At 48.3% G+C, this 24,369-nt stretch overlaps 1 pseudogene; it reads left to right on the forward strand.

Moving 5' to 3' along the window:
• The first annotated feature begins 2,018 nt into the window (after positions 1 to 2,018).
• On the forward strand, positions 2,019 to 24,061 carry LOC101871730 (exocyst complex component 1-like; annotated as a pseudogene).
• Positions 24,062 to 24,369: the final 308 nt, after the last annotated feature.

Consider the following 24,369-nt stretch of genomic DNA (forward strand, 5'->3'; position numbering starts at 1 on the left):
TTGAATGCTCTTCCTTTCACTAAGGCTCTGATCCTCGCTGGCAGCTGCCTGGATGGGTGATGGGCACCTCTGAAAGCTTCAGGAAGGCTTCCCTGAGCTCCTGAAGTCTCACAGGTTGTCTCTAGAAGACGGGAGGGTTTTAGCGGCTCCACTGCAGGCAGGTTTTCAATTACATTTGTGGGAAGTATTGTGCTTCCTGCATTACCTTCTCAGGGAGCTCTGAGCCCTCTATTACCTTGGCTTTCAATCATTTTCCTGTAGCTGTTGCTCAAGTGCTATTAGAAATGAATTAGTGGGTTCAAAAGCAAGAGCAGTGTAGATGGTCAGGGCTCCAGGCTGCCATCCTGCCTCTGGAGGTGAATGCCAGCAGGGACTGAAAAGCTGACAGGGATGGAGAAACCAAGATAACCCAGTGAGGGACTGTCCTCAAAGAGACGCTGCAGTGACAGCATCTTTGCAGCAGTAGATTTCTCTTCTTTATTTATGTTTTCTTGGTCACAGACAGTTAAGATTCAGTGTAACTAATTGCAGATGTGATTTCAAGCTCGTTACCTACATGGCTGTGCTGAAAGCCCCATCACCACGGGGAGGGAGCTGCTGAAGGTTTCATTTGCCTCCGCTCACTGCAGAGCCAGGAGTAGATTTCAATAACAATCCATCTCTATTTGCAAACATTCCAAGTGCCCCTTCTAGATGTTATTATTTTCCTGCAGTCTGTGTTTTTATTTATCCCTAATTCTTACTGAAATACTTGCATTAAATGTTTTAGTCGTAGCCGCTTTCCTCATTTCCTCACCGCCTACATCAAAGGCTCTACTGCAAGCTGCTGGGTGTTCAGACATGATGTACAGGACATGAACTGCCACCTCCACCCTGATAGTGCTGGGTTTCTCTTACCTAGACACCTCCATGAGTCTTTAGGTCTGGCTAGGAAGTTGTGTGAGAACTTTCCATTAAGAATATTTGCTTTAAAAAGAGCTAAAACACTTGCTTCTTGCTAAAAACACTGCTTCTGCTATGGTGACTTAAGCCCTTTCCTTCTTTGACTGGGTTAACCTGAATCAGTGTTTTAATATCTTAAGGTTGTCTCATTCCAGCCTAGCACTGAGCTGAGCTTGTTGAGCTATCAAGAGGCTGCACTCACAATCTTCCTTGCTCTGTGTCACCTGGACTCAGGATGAGGACTGAGACCCCAAAATGCTTTGAGTATTGCTTATAAGGAGGCAGCAAGGAGAGATCCTCTTCATTAGGTTGCTTTCTTTCCTCTTCTGTGAAGTGGAGGTCACGGTACTCTCGCAGAATATGAAAGGATTAAAGCTGGATGCTGATGCTTCCTTTGATGACTTAGTCCTGCACATCACAGCCATACTCAAGCTGTAGAAAAGCAAGTCCAGATACATAAACCAAATGAAGGGGAGAAGAAGTTTGGGTTCATTTCCTCTTAACTCATCCTCTTATCTATGAAACCAAAAGCTTGCACTGGCTGCAGAACTTGGCTGTGAAGGCACACACATTTCCATGGGACTCACGTATAGCCAGGGGACCATGAGCACAGCAAGATGCAGGAAGGGCTCAGCCCCAGAAACTGAGAACACCCTTGGGCTTCCCATTCCCTTTGTGTTATTCCCATCCCAGGTTAATTAGCTGGTTAGCTTGGAGCCAGGGAAGCTAAAAAGAGCAGGAGATGGGGGTCTCCTTGGGAGTTTAGCTGTTTGCTCTTAATACTGATTTGCTAATGAGTCTGCAAGCATGTGAAACCTGTGAGGAGCCTTACTGGACTGAATACACTGGGAAGGAATCCAGAGCCTTCTCACCTCTAATCTACAACAGTTACTTAGCCCCCATAGTATCTGCAAGACAACAGCGATAAACCAGTGTGGGGGTGATGGGTTTTAGTGGTGTGCCACTGCCTGTGGATCCCCTCTCCAGCCTATGTGTGTTTCACAGGAGGTGCTGCGCATCCTGCAGTGACCACGAGCATCAGCACACGTGGGTACCACTCGTGTTCAGGTCCCACTATGGCTTCTCTTTGGAGCTCGCTGGAACAAGGCGTGTTCCACCCACAGAAAGAGAGGCTGCTGGAAACTGTTCGTGTCTGGAAGACAGAGAGGAGGAAGAAGATGTCCATTCTGTGTCTTGTGGGTGAGAACCCTGGGGGGGAATGGGCAGCGGGTTTAGTTGCAAACCCAGGAAGGTTTCTTGCAGCTCTTGCCTGGTTTGGTCTCTGATGGCTCTTTTCCTTATCTGGGAGAAGAGGTGGGACACTACTGGAATACTGTACTTCAAATGAAGGAAATCTTTACCCAAAGACAGGAGCTGTGCCATGTCACTGTAGTATGTCAAGAACTGGCATCAAAAGCACAAGTTCCCTCTTGAATGTTGGATGATCTTTAGCTGACTGGAGAGAGCTGAGTCCCTCCATCAGTGTCAGGTCATTAATTTTCACTATTTACATCGAATCTGTCATTAGAGGTCAGCAACAAAACCATTCTAACATGACACAGCAGTACAGCCTCATTCCGTCTCTCTGTAGCTTTGATGAGAGTTTTAATGGTACTCAGACACTTCAGGATCTCATTTGATTAGGATCCAAAGTGCAAGTTCTTTGGGGAATTTTCCATCTCCTTTGGTCTATGCTTTTCCAGTTGCTCCATCACTCCTGAGAAACAGTTAGCATGGATTTTTTGGACAAACTTGCAGGGGCAGAGACTTTCCTGCTGATGACCTTCTAGACAGTGTAGTCACCTACTGTAGGATTCATTTCTACAGCCTTACCCATCATGTTTGACCTAATGATGCACTTCAGCTTCCTCAGTCATCAGTGGAGGGCAGCAGAAATATCTCCAAGGGATGATGTAGCCTGTAAGTAACATCTAAAACACAAGGGTTACCCCTGGAACTGTCTATGTCAGCTTTCTGGAGGTATCTAGCTCATATGGGAGATGATATAACAGCCAGAATGATGTACAGTGAGCACCTCCAGATTAACCAAGAGGTGACTGTAAGCGAATTGGAACTGGAACTGATTTTTGATGGGGTATGTTTGTGTAGGTATCACAGTGGGGGTGGTTTTGGACCCCTTTGGGGCAGCAATATAGTATGCAACTCATAAGTCTTATTGCACTAGGATGACCTCTTCCCTTCACAGTTGTGTCTTGCTGAAGTATTTCTTGTGCCTTGTATAGAGCAGAATGGTTTTAAAACTCATTGAAATTACTGGGAATCCATCCATAGATTTCAAAGTGCTCTGGGTTAAATCCTGGAGAGCACTTCCCATGTGTAAATACTCAGTGAAGAGACAAGTCAGTAGGAAACCTGCAGTATCTTTCCATACAGCCACAATGCAAAATCAGTGCCCGTGTGTCCATCTGTACCTGCCTGCTCACCCTGAGCTGTTGTGTACTGGGCTAACAATAATATTGTGGGTTGTTTCTGTTGGTTTTTCCTGTCCCTCATCCTCAGTGAACAACTTCAGCCCGATGCAGCTGTCTCTGGTGAAGGTCAAGGTAGACCGAGGAGAGCAGTACAAGGAAGCCTACAGGTGGCCTTTAGCAGAGCTGAAGCTGGTGGATGGCAAGACTCTGGATGAGGTAGGATCGATTTTCCCTCTGTGGCAAAGGACTGAACTGATCTTGGGGGTGGGAGAGATACGGTTATGAAGATGAGATACCTCTGCCCAGGATGCTGAGGGTTTCCTTCCTCCTGCACCATCCCTAAGCTAGGCAAGGGCAAGCTGGCCAAATACCTGACCAGGGTGAGCAGTGGGTGGGTGACCAGTGCCTGAACACAGCTTCCATCAACACTAATGGACAATCTCCCACTATTCCTCAGGCAGAGGAGCTCCTGGAGCTCTGTGCAGCAGCCCTCAGAGGCTGGAGATGCTGGCTGCAAAGCACTGCTCTTGTCAGGTCTCCAGCATTTGCAGAGCACATTGTCAGGCCCATCTGTCGATCCCTGTTGACAAAGCTCCTTGACAGACATTTGCATGGGGTATTTACAGCTTAAATGGAGGCATTTACTGAAAGGGGGATTATAGGGAGCTGGAGTCAGCTTGAGGCTGTGCTTTTAGGGTGATATGAAGGTTTCTTGGGGAAAGAATGTATGGACAAGACACTCTTGCTGCCGCTGGGGCTGGCAGAGCATCGTTGAAGTCGGTATAATTAGTTTTGTTATTAATGAGAATGTTCCAGGGACTTCTGGCGAAGAGCCTGGGTTTGCACAAGCATAGAAATAAATGAGGAAAAGAATAGCTTTTCACTTCTTCATCCAGGACAAATAAAGTACATCTGCACAGCCTCTCTGGAAGCAAAAATCACAACTGCAGGTGTGCAGGGCATCTTGACACTATGGCTAGAGCTGAACTGATATCCTGTTGTCTTACATTGTCCTGTACACAAGGAAGGACAAGCTTTCATTCTGCCCTGGCCTTTCTTCTAGCAGATAAGCTGGGCTACACCAAGTCTTATAAACTGCTTTGGCTCCTCTGGAATCAGGATTAGAAGATGCCTCCAGGATATTCAGTCCTTTCCCCCCCATTTGCCATCCCAGTGAGATAAACTGGTCATACTCTGTCTTAAAGTACTGGTGTACTTTTGAACCCCCCCTACAGGGATGTAAATGGAGAACTTGGTTGTCCCAATGCCTAAAGGGTTTCAATGACTGCCAGCCTGCATTCCTGCCTGCATCATCCCTGTTTGCGCCTGTGCCATGGCTGTTTAGGTTAGGCAGCTCTTCCCTTTTGCGGATACATTTTTAGATTGCAGTGAGCTCCCCTATTACACTTCCTTCTGGCAGGATAAGCAGGACTGACCTCCAGGCTCCTCTTCTGCATTGACTTCTCTTTTCCCTTCATCCGGCCTGGAGTCATCTCCCCTGCCTTTCCCACTCTGAATTTGTCCTTCTTGAAGGCAGGCAGCCAGGATTGTCCATATCATTCCTAAAATACACTTAAAAGGTATTCCTAAAAGATCTTAGGCAGAAGCTCTTCCCTGTGAGGGTGCTGAGGCACTGGCACAGGGTGCCCAGAGAAGCTGTGGCTGCCCCATCCCTGGCAGTGCTCAAGGCCAGGTTGGACACAGGGGCTTGGAGCAGCTGCTCCAGTGGAAGGTGTCCCTGTCTGTGGCAAGGGTTGGAACTGGATGAGCTTTAAGGTCCCTTTCAAACCATTCTATGGAAATGGGTTCTACTCACCAGCTGGAGCTGCTGCACGAGGCCCCCAGGCAGAGGAGAGGCTGAAGCAGCAGGCTGTTGGCATCTCTCAGGGTCCTACCATGGACACCTTACACTCATCAAGCTCACCAGTGCAACCCAGTCAGTACGATTCCTGCCTGTTGGGTTGTTGCTTAGCAGATAGTATTGACTACAGCCAAACCCCATCTAGTGAGTCAATATTCAGGGCTTGGTCATAAGGTCTGCTCTGGTGCACTGGGAAGCCTTCGGTTCCCTGGCACCAGCAAAGCCCTGACACTGCAAGCCCAGCAGTGCTTAAAGCCTCAGCTCCCTTGACCAAACCAGTATTAATATTTATGAAGCGATTAACAGATGCCTCCCTGCCTTAATAGCTCCTCCTCAGACGTGCTATAAACCACGAGCACATAAATTCCTCCCCGGACATCACTGCTCTGTGCCATTGCAGGGGCTGTTACCAAACCTGCACAGCAATGCGGGGTGTAATGGATTGCCTCAGGGTGACTGGAAAGCAACCTTTAAAGTTCATAGGACTGCATCCATCCTCATCAATGCTACGTCTGTTATGATGATTAGTATCAATAATTATAAGTGTGACTTTAAAGTTCTCCAGGAGATGAGATCAGGATGTGCTGCAGAGCTGGTGAGATGGTGCAGGGAGGAGTTTCTCTCTGTGGAATGGTCCTCATTCAGCAACCTCCCTTATTATATCCACCTATGTACCATATAGTGGCAAAACCAAAGTCTCCTGTGGCAGGTTCCCCCCTCCACGAGACTACATCCTTTGGGCATAGGTAGGTGTAGCAACACTGACATTTATAGAGATGAAAACAGCATGGGGAATTCAAAAGATGCTTTTATTCCAGTCCATGCTCCTGTTAGCTCAGGTGACCTTTCCCTGCCAGGAAATGGGGCTGCTGGGAGATGTAATGTGAAGCATTGCAGGAGGATGAAAGCGAAGGTTTCAGGACTGAGCTAGTGGCAGGCTGTTTATGGGGTTTTTCTGGGTGTTCCCAGCTCTTGAGTAAAGAGAGGTTTGAGGTTAAGGGTGGATGAGGGTTGCAGAGGAGAATGTCAGCAGAGGAAGGCAGGGTGCATGCTGTGCTTACCCCAAACGCTTAACTCCAGTTGATTGAAGCTTTCTCATTCAGCACACTGTTATACTGCAGAGCTTATTGCCACAGGATGCTGTAGATGCCAACACTATGAATAAGTTCAAAAAGCCATTAGAGGAAAGCAGGGACAGGAGGTCCTTCAAGGGCTGTTAAACACAGGGCTGTGGATACAACCTCTGGCTCAGGGAGCTGCTGGAAGCTGGCAGGGAATCCTGAGGGCAATGTAACTCTGGACTTGCCCTTTGAATCCTCTTCTCCCATGCATCTGCCACTGGCCACTGTCAAGATTCATCAGTGTTCATCCCCATAAGCTGCAGTAAAAGGTAAGGGAGCTGTATAACCTGAAGAGAACTCAAGTGTGCTGGATCAGGACACTGGGGCTGGTTGATCACTGGTCTGACCCATTGTGGGTGTCCTGGTGTCCATGTCTAGGGTCACAATTAGTGGACATCCTTTTATTGAGTACTTTTATCATGCCTGTGATTATTTGCCAAGTGCCATGAGCACACCTCTCTAATCCTACCCAGCTGCTCAATGGTGTCTAATTGATGTGGTAATGAACTGTTGACATCTAGGCAAGCCTGGATTTTGATCTGCACTTGGATAAGGTTTACAAGTGGACAACCAGCAGCTTAGATGAGAAGAAAACATTTATCAGATGCTTGTGGAAGCTGAGCCACCGATACCTGGGCAGCTCTATGGCCTTTGTGAATGTCCCCCCCTGTGTAGCAGAAGGTAATCAGTTTCCTTGTCACAGGGTTCGGGGTTTTTGCATCATCACTATCATATATGGGAGGTGAATACATTTAATGTGAATGGGGATGATGGGGGAGGCTGAGGTGGGGTACCAGTGAGAGGGAAGCCCTAGGATCCATGTTTTTGTGTATCTGGAGGCACAGCCACCTGATTTATCCATCCCTTGCCATGGAGAGACAGTGCTAGGCTGGGAAGACAAATAGATGGACAATTTATCTTATCTCCAGAGATGGTATCTGCAGTCTGGAATGGGGAAGGTGAGCAATAAAGTGTTGGTAATGTCAGGCTGAGGGAGACAGGGTGCCTGCCTGGTGACATTCCCCAGACAAGAAATACGGATAGAAATGGATGTAAGAATGTATTTTACTCTACAACACACGACTGTCAGTGTATTTGATCAGAAGAAGCCTGTTCATCTCTGAAATTTGTCTCAGCTGTGTATAAGGAACACATCAACATGTTCCAATGCACAGTCCCAGAGAGGTGAGCAAGTGAAAACACGGTCAGAGCTCAGATTACGTTTCAAATGTCCATGTTGTCCCACTTACAAAGCTGACCCTCTATCCCATGCACATCTTCCTTTGCTTTGTGCCATAATCTTACTCAAACTGACAGCAAACTGACACTGGATTCATGTCACTTGGACTCAATGGGGCTAATATCAGCAAGGCTAATAAAATTGCATAGATAGAAAGCTTTGGCCATCTCCCCATCTCCTCCTGCCTATACAGGGAGACAAAGGCCCCCAGAAGCCCAGAAGGACCCTGCAGAGGCTGAGAGCCAAGAGGAGCTCAATATGTACCAGGAGATGACAGCAAAGGAAGCTGCTGATGTGTTGAAGCTGATGGAGGAGTATGAGCCCCTTGTGAACAACTCTGTGGCCTTTGCAGAGCAACTGAGCAATGACCTCCATGTGCTGGATGAGGTAAGGTGGGGGAAAAGGGCTGTGACTCAACCAAAAAGCCTTAACCTCGTCTGGATAGGAAGGATAAAGGCTGCTGAGTAGGGAAGGAGAGGATGAAAGTGCATGTAAAAAGTGGGGGGTGATGAAGAGCAGACAGGGTGATCTGACAGATAGGGATGTCTGGAAAGAAAGGAAAGGGTCAGCAGTGATCCCTACAGAAGGAAAAGCAGCAATTAGAGAGAAAGAAAAGAGGAGGAAATGAAACAGTGCTGGGAAAGGATAAAAAGTCAAAGCTAAACCGCTGCAGAGAAGGCACACGTCATTTTCAGGCTGGAGACCTTAATTTACCTTATTAAAGTTGCTATATTTTATTGCCTTTCTGCAGAGGATAACCTGATTCTTTGAGTGCTGGAGCTAGATAATGAGCTAGCTGCTTTGAGCATTTATCTTAAACTAATATATCTGCTATTAGAATTTTATGGGCAGGTAACTGAAGAACAAAGGGGTAAAAAGAAGCCAAAGGGAATAACCTAAACCATACAGGAACCCAAACTCCCCTAAATCCAACCTCCTTTACCTCCAGTATTTGCTGTGCTCCCAATCCCTATTTATGCATTAGTTGCTACACTTGGAATCTTAGTAGTTAATCTGGAGAACCAGACTCCTGAGGTCTGCTCCTGCTTGCTCTTGGCAAGTCATACAGACACTTTGCAACTGTTCCCAGCTGTAAAATACTCAATGAGAGCAACTAATGAATCTCTATTAAGTTATTTGAGATGAAAGGCACTGATGAATACATTATTTTAATGCCCTCTAATGAATAAATGTCACTTATTGCTAATACAGATTAATTAATGAGATGTTTCTATTTCTAAGGTTTAATCTATGATATTAAGTGTTATTAATACCAGCAGGTTAGACTAGTGTGTGCATATATTCACATGGTTTTCCACACATCCCAGTGATGACACCTTGTCCTCCTCTTCCAACACTAATCACCCTCTGTTAACCCATCCCTTCTGGGGATGGCAAACACCACACTGGCAGCAAGGAAGCGCTTATATCCGTTTCAGAGGAGGGAGAGCATAGCCCCAGTGCTTGGGAGGCTGTGAGTTCTGATTTCCACATTGGTATTCCTGCATCCCTGCAGGATCCCGGCACCCACTGAAGCACAGGCAGCGCCTGCAGCTCTGTGCTGCTGCAGCAGGGCAGTTATTCCCATTTCCCATGCTGTGGATCTCTGGAGAGCCCTTTCTGCCCATCGGTGCCCTTCAGTGCCATTGGTGATGCTTTGCTCCAGGCACCCCCCAAGGGTCTGTTCAGCACTAACAAGACAATCTGAAGGTGCAGCAGTGACAGGCTCATGGCTGTGACTTAGGAACAGTCCATAAAACATGGAGCTGGGGCCAGGTCCCTGGTGTGCAGCTGGAAAGCAGCAGTCCTTGAGCAGGGTGGTTTGCTCCCTCGCAGCTCCCCCTCACCAGCCTGTGTAGGCTGGTTGGAGCACACACTTAGCAATATTGGTGCTTTCAGAGATGAGTACCTGTGTGTGCTAGCAAACCCTGCTTCAAATCTGACCCCTGAGCCTGCTGGCAAGTGAACCTCAGCCTGCTCTGGCATCACTGGGCTCCCTGTGAAAGCTGTGCAGTGTTGCAGCTTCATCTCTATGCTTCAACAGAGATGTTTGCTGTGTTTGCTATAGTATCAGGCTTTTCTCTTCTACACAGTTCCTTTAACCTTGCCAGGTGCTTTGTGGATCTGCCTGCATCTGAAGCCACTCCCCACAGTCCTTTCTCCCACACTTTCCTAGGACGGCACTGTGTTTGTCACAGGAGAGTGGAACTGATGCTCTGCAGTCACACTGAGCCTACCTGGTCTAGACATGTGCTGCAGGGTGACCCTTGTGCATTTCACAAGCATCTCAGCACTGCTCCAGCATCTTATCCTAAACCTTCAGAGCTGGAGCTGCAGCTCATCTTTATCCCAACAGGAATGTAGATGGAGCTTGAGGAAGAGAAAATCCTTAACACAGGGGTTGTAGGTGTCCAGCATCTACTGTGCTTTCAACACACTCCTAATTCTGAGCACAGGCTCAGTCCAAGCCACAGTTGGGTTGACAAGACTTTGCTTCTCTTCCTCTGACCATTTCCCACCAGCTAGCTGAGCATTGGGTGTACTGGGGGGTGCAGATGCTCCTGCTGTTGTACTTCACTTCAAGAAAAAGGCATCAGATAATTGAAATATCAGAAAGACAAGCTTCTTTAATAGCTTTATTAATGGAGAGAAAAATGGCAGTCTGGAAGCCTCCCAGGCCTGTGTCTATTGATTGTTTTCTTTGATACCTTGTGTGGTTCACAGGCCTTGAAAATGATACAATTAACATTTGGAAGCAGTTAATCTCTAGTGCAGCTTGTCAGCAGCCATTAACACACTGATCTATCCCACCACCGTCAAAGCAAATGCCTGAGACCTCCTTAGGCAAATTGTGCCTTCGGTTCCTGTATTAGAGACATCTATATGTGTGTCTCATGCATGATTTCACTGTTTATTAATCCCCTGCCAGAGCAGCTCAGCTGGGTAACACCCTGGCAGCAGTGGTGATGCCCGGAGCGATGCTAAACATGTTGTGACAGGCACTTGGCATGGCCATGGTCTGCAGCAAAGTGTTAGAGCCAGGCAGGAATGGTCAGTGCCTCAAAGCCAGCATGTTTCCTTACAAATATTGTGGGATGGATACCCAGGTTGTGGGGATTGAGGTTTTGGAGACTCCATGTAATGTCCACCTGGGGCTTTCCTAGTGGTGCAGAAGCCAGAAGGGCTTGTACCCTTTCCTAGCCTGCAAAGACTGATTTACACAGCAATTCCACAGTAACCTCATTGCTGTGGCAGACCAAAGTCCCTTGAGTGTACACCTTGCTCAGGGAAGGGGTTTTGTCCTGCCCCAGCACTTAGGACCTGCAGATTGTTGCTGGTGTTGTTTATCCAAGTGCAAAGACATTGACCTTGTGCATGCAGTGATGCAGGACACTTGATGCAATTATAACAGCATCTTGCATGTTATAATGAGAGGGTCTCTGCTTTGATTTGGGAGGGTGAACATCAGGCTGTTTGCCTCTGAGTTGGTGGTGCCCAGTCCCTGCTACAGTGCTGAAGGCCTCTGTTTCTCCATTTCACAGGCAAACCTTAGAGCCATTATCTCTTCAGAGAAGCAGGTGACACAGCTGATGAGCAACATTGACGAGGCACTGGCAGAGGTGGCCAGAGTGGAGGAGACCTTGCAGATCTACGATGAGTTACTGGGAAGTGTGAAACAGCAGATGGACCACATCCATCGGGAAAACTCATTGCTACATCGCATCGTTTCCAACAAGGACGAGGCTGATGGATGAGATCCTGTTCTCACGGTAGGTGGGTTTTGCAAAGACATAAACCTTCAGCCTGTTGAATCCATTAGGAAAAACTTCCAGTGAGCCTCAAACACTCTGAAAACTATCCTCTGTCTGCAAAGGCTGCTGAGCTTCTCTGGCCTAGAAATGAGGGATTTTGTTGTCTTGATAATGTAAGGATGGCCATGCAGCTGGGGTGGACTGCAGGTAGACCAGCAGCAGACATGATGGTCTTACTCTGGTCCAGGGCTATAAGAAGGGTCTCTGAAAGTCCTTTTCCTGGGCAGTATTAGCCTCAAATGATGCAATGACAAAGACTTTCCAGATGCTGCTTTGCAGCCTTTCCACTTGGGATGCTGCAGTCTGCCTTTCACTGTCAGCTTTGGGATCTTCATCCTGAGAGACTGCTGCAGCAGTGCTTTCAGCCTTGCACCCAAAGCATTGAGATGCTCCCAGCCTTGGAACTCCACGCATGTCTGGGTTGTGGGGTTTCCTGTGGGAAACAATGGTCACTGAGGACTTCTGCCCTCCCCTCACTTGGTAGCTTTCAGTTTCTATCTATGTCAAAGGGAAACCCAGCTCTCATTAGCAGATTATCAGTAGTCAATGCAATAGCCAATAATCATTACCCAGGAATGGACAAACACGGCTCTTAACCAGCAATTACATCCTGAGTGTGCAACACTCACCCCTGCTCCCATCAGCACTGATAACCTTACATGCAAGGAAACAGATGGGAATGTTGTGTGGATCCTGAAGAAAACTGTACATCAGCCATGGGAGAACCATTTGGGGACGTTTGTCCACAGATCTTGTTCTTTCTCTTCCCACTTATGGGGCTTTCCCCATTCCTCTTCTCTCCTCTTTCCCTCCACCCTTGAAGGTAGCTTCACTGTGAGGTCAATGTCTGCCATCAGCTGTGGACTTTGTGCACATCAGCCTGTCCAGCATCCAGAGAAGCTTTGTTCTGCAGCTCTTAGCCAGAGACACTGGCACAGGGAACAGCACAGCCAGTGGAAAGACTCTTGATGAGCTCTGGGAATGTGGGAAAGCAGATTGTTTGCAAACATAACATACCATAAATGCAATAAACGTGCTGTAATAGAACAGCTAATCCTCACTTCCACTGCTGACAGTGACCTCTGTGCCATTGACCTTTTCTTTCCTGAGCAGCTCAAGCTGCAGTTTCCATAGCTTTTGCTTTTTCCTCCCCTCCCCTTTGTTGACAGTAGGATCCCAGAGGTCCCAGAGTGTGGAAACTCAAGCTGATGTTTGCCAGGGCTTCCATGGCCACCACTGCAGATGTCACTGTGCAGACCTTTGCTTTTGGTGGGGACAGAGCAGCATGGTGATTTGATGGACACATGCAGCCTGGCATCACTTGGCTATTTCAAGCCAGCACCTTATGGATGGGATGAGAAGGGATGAGAAACTGACTGTCCTTGTACCTGTTCTCTTCTGGCTTTGTTTCAGACCCAGCTCAACCTCAGCAGGGAACACTGTGATGTTCTGAGCCAGGCAGACCTTTCCAGCCCCAGCAGGGTGAAAGCCTGCATTGCTGCAGTAGAGGCTTTATCTCTCTGCATGAACACCCAGATCCATCCTGGTGAGTAGAGAGCTGAGATTCCTGCCTGCAGACAGCAGAGCCACTGGCTCATCCACAGCCTGTGCTGCACATATAGCACCATTCCCTGCTGTCCAGCCTCTTCAGGGGCCCCATCCTGAGCTGGAGGGGATGTAGCCAGGAATTAACTCAGATGCATCCAGGCACTGCAGGCACCTCCCTCAAGACTCAGGCACTGGCTGGTCCAGTATACATTAGAGCTGAGGCAAACTTATAGCAAGATCTCTACAATTTCTCTACATTCCTCATCCAACCTGGCCTTGATTCCAGGGATGGGGCAGCCACAGCTTCTCTGGGCACCCTGTGCCTTGAGCATGGAAAAACCAATCATTCATTGTAGAAGCATCCAGGTGTTGGAGACCTGCTGGTGTATAGAGACTTCATCCTGGCATTAAACCCCACGTATTGAGAAGAGACTGGGCATTTGTCCTTGCGCATGGTTGGACTGATGGATACTTTGCTTGGCACAACAGCAAATCTTTTCCCCTTTGTTAGCTTTTGGGTGGTAGTGTTTATCCCAGAACTTCCTCCCTGAAGACCTGTCTTATTTGCCAGTGTGCTGAGCGATGTTGGTCTGCAACCACAACCACTCATGCTGCTCAGTACCGTGATGCTCTCTTCTTATTCCCCTTAAGGCTATCGGAAGCTGCAGTCTGTGGCTGAGCAGCTGATCATGTTTGAAAACACTCAAGCAGAACTTTGAGAGCTCTTTCATCAGTCACATTACAAACATCTTTGAGCTGCAGGTGAGCTTCACTCCGCACATGGCAGCTCATGATACTGGGAGAGCTGAATGTTCTGGTGCAATAGCACCAGTGGTGTAGGGGATGGAAACATCCTGGAGATGGGACTCCAGGAGCCTCCCCAGAGAGGTTGTTTCACATAACCCCAAGCACTGACTCTAGGAAGGGATGTGATGTCAGGGAGCTCTGGGATCTCCATCCATGGGGATTCTCAGACCTTGATTGGCCACATCCCTGAGCAAGCTGCTCCACCAGGACCTGCTCTGAACCTGCTGAGCTCCCATCTCACCTGCATGACTCTGAGTCTGTGGATGCCAAGTCCCAGCATTGCCAGACCCTGGGCATTCCTCTGGGTGCAGAATTGTTCCCGGGACATGGGATTAAAACTAGAGTTCAAAGTGACCATGGATGCTCATTGAATTTGCTTCTCAAACATATTCAGAACTGTAAATTCATGGTGATTATAAAGCAAATACTTTACAGAGCTTTTCAAGGCTATGCTCTATTTCACTCCTACTGCTGTTTCTGTTGCTTAGGGTAATGCTCAGGTCCCCGCTCTTGCTCAGCCCATTGGCAAGCCATCTGCACCAAGCCATGTGCTCCACCATGAGGAACTGGTGCCCTACACCCCTCTCATGGCCTGGCTGAAGAATGCAAACCCAGTTCTGTTCTGTGATCTCCCCAAGGTATGGCTGGAATCCTGAACCAATATTGCATACCATCGACAGGGAACAGATTAGTCAAAGTGGTTAATTCATGATGAAAGCTTGGTTTCACCTAACCCATACAACCCACAAGCAGAGGTTGGACCTCTGTTCTTGACAGAAAGCAGTCTGGGACTCGGTGTTAGATATTGTGTTGGAAGAGAAAGTCTGAAATGCTGAAATTTGGTCTTTTTGCTTTCATTTGGTCATTTCTCTGCTTCCCAGGTCTATGCCCAGAACCTCAGCAGACTCTATGACCGGGAAATCAAAGCCTTTTTTGAACAAGCCAGAGCCTTCTTGTTAGGAAGAAGAAAGGAAGTGAGTGATTTGCAAATACCTTTGTGCTGCTGAGCAGTGATTTGCTTGCAAGTAGGGAATCATCCCCTATTGCAGGTTGCAGGTTTCTTCCCCAGGTTTTGTGCTATGAATTTACTTCCTCCTCCATGGACTGGCTCTACAGTTGGCAGCAGATGACAAAGCCCACTGCTTTACACCCGGCAGTATTTGTGAGAGCATTGGCTCTGTGGGTTACCCAGCTTTGTTTGGCTGCTTCTCCAAGCTGTAGCTTTTATCCACCTTCCTTTTGTAGGACTCAGAAATGATGTGATAGCTGTAAAAGAGGAGGACATGGGACTGCTTGGCTATTGCTTGGTCCATGTTTCATGCAGGCAGAGCCGGTCACAGACTCCTCATACACTCTGTTTCCCTGTAAAGAGATGGCACCAAGTCTGTCCCTGGAGACATGAGTGTATTCATAGCAGTATTTGTGAGTGCAGAATGATTTCATGGTGAGCCGACTCTGGGGCTGTGTTGTCCCAAGGTGATCATTTCAACTGAAATCACTGCATCTGACTCAAAATATTCCAGTCAGGTGTTTCTGATGATAAAAAGAGAAACTGATCTGTCTGCTCTGGAAGTTTCTTATTGCAGAACTCACATTTTCCTTCAGCAAAACAAAGCCCTGTAATGGAAAGTTCCATGCCAGCTTGGCCCAACTTGAATGTCAAAAAACCACTTTGCACACTGTGTTTAGTCTATCAGAGCACTCTCCTGGCTTATTCCAGATCTGCACCTACTTCATCACTGGTGTCCAGATCACAGAGCCAGAGATTGAAGCCTAGGGAAGGAAGCTGATGGCTGAAGGATCCTGGGGAAGGGTTTCTGCCTTTCTGCACTTGCAGCAATGATTGTACATCCCTCATCCAGCTAACCCATTGTCCTGATATTCACCCATCCTTTGTCTTCTGGGGTGAAGACCATGTCATTCTGGTGGGATACAAGGGGTGGTTAGGGAGTCCCATCCATGGGCATCTGGAGGGAGCTGCCCTGAAGCTCTCCAGGCTGCAGGATCAGACCATTGCAGGTGATTTCCTTCACCCCACTGCTCCTGCATTCAGTGCAGCAGAGAGGTTTGCCTCACCTGACACATTGGGTAAAAGAAATAGTTAAAAGATAACGTTCCTCTCCACTCCTGGACACAGCTTTTCCTGGGAAAACGTGCTCTTTCTCACTTAAAACTTGGAGTTCCTGATAAGAGGTAATGAACACACTGGCAGCAAGCCTGGGGAATTAGCAGCGGGGAAGCTAGCGCCGATATGTGGTTTATAAGATAATGTGATCAAGCAGCATTTCCTGAAGAAGGGCAATTGCTTCTATTTAAACAGAAGGAAATAACAAAGATTACGGGTAAGATAAAGAGGCCCTGGTTCTATTTGCAAAGTGACTGATGGGCTCCAAGCAAGGGACTTGAATTCTGCTGGGTGATGGAAAATAGAAGCACACAAGTTTGTCTCCTCAGAAAGCTGTTAAAATGGGAGGCATTGCAAGGGGAGAGAAATGCTCTTAAAGAGGCCCTTGATGAAAACAGGGCTGGTAAATAAAGAGAAAGATAGAGCAGGGCACGTGTTGCAGGCAGGTTTGCCTGGTCCCCTTTTGTAACTGTTAAACTAGTGGTCTCCTTCCAGTGCTTTGTCTATCTTTAATGCCCCATGAAATGGGAGTAATTAAAATACCAGGAGAAAATCCAGTGTCCGTGAAATCCATTGCAGCGGCAGGAGGACACCTTGATGGCTACAAGCCTGTTGCTGCGCTGCCATAAATCACCCAGGGATGTTTGCCTCTTGCTGGGCTTTCTCCCATGGCCATGGGATGAGGTGAGATGAGCTTTGTAGGTGCTGAGATGTGCTGGGGTGAGCTCTGGGACAGGTAGGAAACTCCAGGCTTGGTTGGGGATGCTCAGCCCCAAGGTGCCCCAAGGCTTGTGATACTACCAGGTGATGTTTGCCTGCCCATCTCTGGGACCCTGGGGACAAAGCAGAAGGGAGAACATCCCATCTCCTTCTGCATCACCTCCCTTTGGAAGCTGACATCTTTGTGGCTCAAGGATCTACTGCAGGGTCAGCAGCACCCTGGCAATGCAGGCACATGTACTTTTGCAGAAGGAGCTCTGCAGCAATGGGCACTGATGGGATCCTGGTCACCCCCAGCTCCTGGGGACCTTCAGAGACTCCTGCTGGAATATTTTCCTGCAGAACAGGCAGTTCTTGGGCTGTCTGTTCAGATTTGCCTTTGATGAAGTTCTGCAGGAGCCTCATCCAAGGTCTTTCCCCATGTTTGAGCTGCTCTGCGGCTCACTGGGGTGAGCAGCTGCATGGATGACAGCCCAGGCTGCAAGGCCACTTGCCTGATAACATCCCTCATCCCTGCTTTGACATATCCCAGGCTCGCTCTCCCTGCCTCTTTTCCTCCTGATTACCTTGGCAGTGAGTTTCAAGGGTTGATTCCCTGCCCTCATAAAGGATTATTTATGTCCATTGCTTCTAAATACATCACCTGATGATTTATTACCTTCAGTATGATGAATTTCAAAGGCAAACCCCAGGCTGTGTTTAATTAATCATGAGCCAATAATTAAGTCTTTTCTCCTCGTTTCCCCAGTCCCTTTTCCACACTAACATTTATAGGCTCATGGAATTCTTTCCTATTTCCTGGTTCTGCCACTTCCCAGGAGGTGAAATTATCATCGCCCAGTGCAGAAGAGTGGGAAAGAGATGATGAAGCAGCTCATTAGTATTCTTTGTGGTTTTAACAAAGCCAAGATCTTAAGCAGGGCTTTCTGTCATCCCTCATCCCATTCAGCATGTAGGGCATCTGACAAATCCTTTGCAAAGGGAAAACCCTTTGGAAAGGAGGTAGTGGCTCACACAATGGTATTTTGGATGTTACGAGGAATGGAGTGCTGGCCCCACTCACCCTGGACCTCTGTAAGGGGAATGATGCCAGTTTTTAGAATGAATTAGAAAATAATATGTATGTTTCCCCACTGATTTTCTTTCAGTGAGTGTAATAGTATTTTTTAATGCACATTTCAAAGAAATCTTTCAGCTTTTCCACTTCAGCCAAGCAGCCAGTGAAAACACTATGGAAAAAAACCTGGTGATGCTTGAGAAGTGCACTCATTTCCAGGTGAATGTTTCTCAGTTTAAAAGGTTTTTCCTTTGATTTCATAGCAATTTACCATCAAAACTAAGCAACAAACATTTTTCCTGAAGCTCTTGCAGATGTTGCTGCTGATTTATGCTCTTAGCATCTAAGATTTTTAGCTCCCCAGTGCTCCAGAGTTAGGACTAAGCAAAGGGTTAAGCATCACAGACAGTGAAAGAAATAGAACTGATGAAAAAGAGAGAAACAGATGTGAAGGGAGATAAGAAACCAAAAGCAAAACCTTTTTTCCCCCCCTATATTTGATTCCAACAGGTAAAGGCCAATTCACGCATAAGATCAGACATAAAAGAGACATTTAGATCTGTTAAAATGATCAAAGGAGCTGGAAAGGGCAAAAGGGATGGAGATGTCTCATCACCTTCTAATATGCAGGTCTTCAGGAAAGCGTAGAGAAGCCAATGGTGATGGGGAGCAGGCAGCATTCCCGATGGAGTCTCCCTGGGAGCAGAGAGGGCCAGGAACACACACTGGACAAAGGAATCATCATTATGGTAAGGAACTGAGGTTTCCTAAAGGGTTCAGTGCTGTAACCTATCCCACGGTCCTCTCTCCAGTGCTGTGTACCTGGAGCAGAAGCAGAGATGCTCTGTTGACCTGGCTTATATGTCACATCAGGCGGACATAGACATCTACTCCAGGGTCCTCGGTGTGTGCTACAAGGGTTTTCTAACATGCCCAATGGTTTCTAAGCAGATCCTGGAGCAGGTACTGAGAGAGCTACAAACCCCTTTGCACCACAGAGCAGCAGTTCATTGAGAAATTCTTCCAGCTAAGCCATGATGCTGCAGACCTGGAGGTAAGTGTGAGGACTGTGTCCTCTCCAGTCCCATTAGCCAGTCCTCCCTCCAGCTCGTCACAGCAGGCACAGGGGGTTGCTGCCTACCTCTATCAGATACCTGAGCTCTTGTCCTCTCGTGGTGTCAGTAGTGGAGAAGCTTTGAGACTCCCAATCATAGAAACATTTAGGTTGGAAAACCTGTTCCAATGTTTGATAACTCTTTTGGTGGACAAGTTTTTCGTGATCTCCAATCTAAGCCTCCCTTGGTGCACCCTGAGGCCATCTCTTGTCCCAGGTGAACATCACTGACAGCTCCAGCAAAATCACAGGACCTCTAAGCATCAAACACAAAACACAGGTCTCCAATACGAGGCAGCAGAAGTGAAACCCAATGAAGCACAGCTTTCCTCTTTGAGGGAGGACAGATAAGTCATGATTGATTCCCATTCCATTCCTTTTTCCAGACATCGACCACTAAGGGAGAAAAGAGCACAGCATCTCCTGAGGACCCTCCATGCACCAAGCCCCGGAGCCAGTACGTGGGTGATGAGATAGCCTGGAGTGTCCTGCAGGAACAGCCAGAGGAACTGACGGAGGGATATTTCCTCCTTGACCATCCTGATGGTCAAGTGGCCTCAGATTTGGACCCTGGGCCAGCATCATAGCTGGGAACGCAGAAAGGCTGAGCAGAGCCTGCTGGTCCTGCCTCTCTACAGCAGTTCTGCTGAAGGGGGATCAGTAAGCAAGGCTTGTGTTTCATGGAATCATGATCAGTTTTATTTCCTTATTAACAGTGTCATAAAGTGAGAATATACTATGGAATAGAAACCTTATAAAAATGGCAGCTTAAAAACCCTGGAATTCTTCATTTGGCTGGCAAAACAGGGACATTTCAGTGTCCTCCTGCAAGCAGGGACAGTGAAGAGTTGATGACCTAAGCATCAATAGCCTCCTCTGTGACAGAGAAGGCTTCTGATTCTTTCTTTACCTTTGCCCTTGCCTCTGCAGCTGGCCATAGGGTAAGTGCCCTCTCCATTCAATTGCTAACCTTTTGTTTTCCAGACTGGCAGAACCTACAGCCCGGCTGCTGAGTTGAGATCTTCAGTTGCCTGGAGCCAGAGCTGAGGGCATTTTTAGATATCTGCAATAAGATTCACCCATTTGGCTGCTTGCAAGTCCTGGTTACCTTGAATGACTTCATCTTTGAGATGTGGGACTCTTCCTCAGCTCTTCCCTCATCCTTCTTCAACACCATCCTGGGCAATATGCTGCTCCTGGCCAAGAACAGCTTCAACAAGTGCATTGTGAGTATCAGTAGGAGTAAGCCCAAGTAGATCTGGGTGATGTTTGACCTCCTCCAGAGCCTTCCAAACTTTAACATGACTGAAAGCAATGCTGGTTTATGTGAAGCAGGGATCTTGCTCTTTTGGTTTTGGGAGGACTAGAGCCCACTGCATCATAGATTGTGTCTGAGGGAGGTGGGACAAACCTAAGGACCATCTGCACCTCTTATGAGGATGTTCAAACCGAAGGGTTTCCCTCATATAGAGGGCCAGGAGGCTGTGGGAGTAAGGGCAGTAAGTCAGATGGCTGGAGACAAGCTCTCCATCAGAACCGGCCAAGGAACCTGGTCCTGAGCCCACTGAGGTCAAGCAAAGCCACGTGTTGACATCAGCTGTGCCTGTGCCAAGACCTGGAGCAGCAAATCTGCTCCTAAACCAGCCTGAGAAGTGCAAGAAGGGGCAGGAATGAAAATCTCTGCTCTAGGAGCTGTGGGTGTCTTCATGGGGAGATAGCAGCACTGTGTCTGAGCAAAGATCCACACAGCCTGGGAGACCAGGAACACCAGGTGCAGAAGAGCAGCATGCACAGCTTCACATCCAGCCTCAGAGAGGCTCATGTACCGCCCCATAGGAAGTAATGGAGAATGTCCAGCCTGTGCCTCTGTACCATGAAATGAGGATGGGGCCACACTAGGTCTGACAGTGCCATGTCTTGTGTGCTGTTCAAGGGGACCTTGTGCAAAGAGATCGAGGAGACGAGGATGCCCAGCAAGCTGAAAGGTGGGATCCTGCCCTCCGTGAGCCGCTTTGAGGAGTTTGTGAGCTTCTCAGAGGAGGTGTTCAGGACAGCTCAGCGGAGAGGGGAGCTGGACAAAGCACACCTCAGGCTGGCCAGCAGTGTCTTCAGCAGCAGTGAGTGCACTGGTGGCTTGATGCATAGAATGGGTTGTGTTGGAAGGGACCTTAAAGTTCATCCAGTTACAACCCCTGCCATGGACAGGGACACCTTCCACTGGAGCAGCTGCTTCAAGCCCCTGTGTCCAACCTGGCCTTGAACACTGCCAGGGATGGGGCAGCCACAGCTTCTCTGGGCACCCTGTGCCAGCACCTCAGCACCCTCACAGGGAAGAGCTTCTGCCTAAGATCTAATGTATAGCTGCAGCTTCAGGAGCTACCAGCAGTCAGCTGAGCAGGGTATGTGCAGGCTGCCTGGAGCTGAAACTGCCTTCACTTGGGAGCAGCAGACACCTTCAGTGTGACATGCAAGCTGAATGGCATCTGATGCACAAGGGTGGTCCCAGCTGTGACAGGGCTGAAGCATGTGCTGAGCTTTGAAACTAATGTCAGCCTCTCCTTTCCCACTATGGAGAAGCTCCTCCCTATAGATCACACTGCTCTTCTTACAAGCTCAGAGGTCTTGGGAGCAGGAGCAGCAACAGCCAAGGAACAACTTCCCTCAAAACTCCTAGATGTATTGGTAGGAAGAGAAGGGTTGGGAGAGCAAGGCAGGCAGCTGCTCCAGGAGACCTTAGAGAAGCTTCCACTACCTAAAGGGATCTGACAAGAAAGCTGGAGAGGGGTTTTCTATACGAGCAAGCAGTGATGGGACAAGGGGGAATGGCTTTAAATTGGCAGAGGGGAGATTTAGATTTATTCCTTTCTTTTAAGTCAATAGCCTGTCCTCAGCAAACCTGAAGGTGAACACAGATATGGTGATGATGGAAAATTTCCACCACATTCATTGCTTCCTGTGCCAAAAGATGATCCACTGCCTGGAGGACAAGAAGATAGAAGCAAAACAAAGATATAGAGAGCACATGAAGAAATACATCATCATGTACCTGGGCCAGCCACTGGAGAAGCTCAATGTGAGTACAGGGTAAAGTGGGTCTCAAAGGGCACTTCCCAAAGTTATGAATTAACTGGTGTCCAGATCACCTTTCCCCAGATCCAATATGGGATTATGTTAGTTCATTATAACTTGCCCCATGCTCCCACACCTCCTCTGACCACTTAGTGCTGGTTTTAAAGCACAGCCCCAACAAGAACAGGGCTCAGCAGCATCAGGTGCTGGTACCAGTCCCGCATCCCAGCAGTGGCATAAGGACCTGCTCAGGCCCCACTCCCAGTTGCGTGCCTGCATCCGGCAGTTTCCCAGCTGCCTGGGCTAATCCATCTAACACAGTTTCACACTTCCCAAGAGGCTGCTTTGTTAGTGGAGCTCAGAGCATCTGGCTTGCTAACTCAAACAGACATCCCCTTCTTCCTAGAGATGATGGCTACTCCCAAGACCCCTTCTTGCTCCGCTCCTTCTCTCTTCTCACTGGTGTAAGATGTCTCAGAGACCGAGATCAGCTTGAATTATTTATAGGGCCTGTTACTTTCAATTTGTTTCCAGGCTTTGCTGTCAAACATCTTGTAGGTTTGACTGGAAGATCAGCTCTGTGCCTCACGCTGCCTGCAGCCCTGCTATGTTAATGGCTTCAAATTCTTCCTCTGTGGGGGCAAGTAGCATTTCATTGCTCACAACAAAGCAAAGCAAGCAACATACAAGGATACTTGGATTGTATACAAGTACAATACAAGTACAGCCTTCCAATACTTAAAGCTGGCACAGGGTGTCCAGAGAAGCTGTGGCTGCCCCATCCCTGGCAGTGCTCAAGGCCAGGTTGGACACAGGGGCTTGGAGCAGCTGCTCCAGTGGAAGGGGTCCCTGCCCATGGCAGGGGGTTGGAACTGGGTGAGCTTTGAGGTTCTTTCCAAGCCAAACCAGAAGCTTACTGAGGTGCACAGCAGGATGAGACAACCATCAGAAAATGCAAAAAAGAAGGTTTCAGATGGATAGAAGGCAGGAATGACTGGAAGGATAACAGAGCACTGATAGAACAGTCTGCCCAGAGAGGCTGCACAGTCTCTATCCTCAAAGGTTTTAAACCTTGAGAAGTGCCCCCATGTATCCTCCTTCAAATCCAGTGTGGAAGCTGCTTTGAGCAGGAGGTGGTGCTGGAGACCTCCTGTGGCCCCTTCCAGTCTGATTCTGTGCCTGAAAAGCTCATGCAGGAAGATGTTTGTCAGCATTGAGCTTTCCCAGAGCTGCACTGCTCCCTGGCACTTTACTGAAAGCTAACTGAGGTCTGTATCCCATGGGATTGGCATAGCCTTGGGCTCTCAATCAACAGCCATCCCTGGGGTGTGATGTGCTCCTCGCTACAGAACAGCCTGTCCTGTTTTCACACAATATCCTGGAGGAACAAACTGAAACTGAGTTTTGCTTTAGACTTCGGCAGACTCTGGAATTCCCCAGACCCACATCTGGCCCTGGGGCGCTTTGTAGTGAGCAAAGCCTCTATGAAGCACAAAGGAACACAAGTGGTTTTCCCAGCAGTCCCATTGCTCCATGGTGCTGCAACCCTTAGAGATGCTGCTTGCTGAGCAGGGAGGGAAGAGAACTGATGAAATCCCCTATGCCCTGCTTTGTAGGAGGGCAAACAGCCTCCAATGCCTCAATTCCCACTTAATTAGACATGGGAAGGGAGCTGAAACAGATTTCATACCCAATGCAGGAGTCCACCTTAGGGAAGCTCACCAGTGAATGTCTCCTTGTCTTTCCAGAACTTCTTTGAAGGGGTGAAAGCCCGTGTGGCTCAAGGGGTGAAGGAAGAAGAGGTCAGCTTCCAACTGGCCTACAGCAAGCAGGAACTGAGGAAGGTCATTGACAAATACCCTGGCAAGGAAGTGAAAAGAGCCCTTGAGACCCTCTACAGGAAAATCCACAAGGATCTCTCCGCTGAGGAAAACCTTTTGCCGGTAACCAGAGTGTGGTCTATGTGTGATGCTGTGATGTTTTGGGGGTTCAGGACCACAACACATTTACAGCTGTCACAGGGTGATGAAGGGAGCTGATGGTCTGGTTTTCCCTAGGTGGTGTGGCACGCTATGGAGCAGGAGCTCATACATCAGTACCAAGAGTTTGAGGAACTGATCCAGCGCTGTTACACAGGGTCAGGGATTGCCATGGACTTCACCGTGGAGGACTTGCTGAGCTACTTCAGCTCCATCACTCTGTCCAGCGTGTAGAGGGAACCTCCTCCAGATGCCAGCTGGGAGCAGCTCAGGAATGCTTGTTCGCAGCTACCCCTTTAAGGACCTAAGCCAAGACCCTTCCCAAGCTGAAGTGTGATATATGGGGCTCCACACCTCCCACCAGGGTGCCTCTGACTTGTCAGTCCTTAGGCTCAATCTCCCTTGGAGAGGTGGAGTTTCTCAGACCCAAAGTGCAGCTTCCCAGCCCCAAAAAACCATCATGAAGGTAGTGAAGGGACATCCAAACCTCAGGTTACTGCCAAAGCAAGTGCCAGCACTGCACCTCTTCAGCAGAGCACCTC

Source organism: Melopsittacus undulatus, chromosome 6, assembly GCF_012275295.1.
Source record: "Melopsittacus undulatus isolate bMelUnd1 chromosome 6, bMelUnd1.mat.Z, whole genome shotgun sequence".
Lineage (NCBI taxonomy): Eukaryota > Metazoa > Chordata > Aves > Psittaciformes > Psittaculidae > Melopsittacus > Melopsittacus undulatus.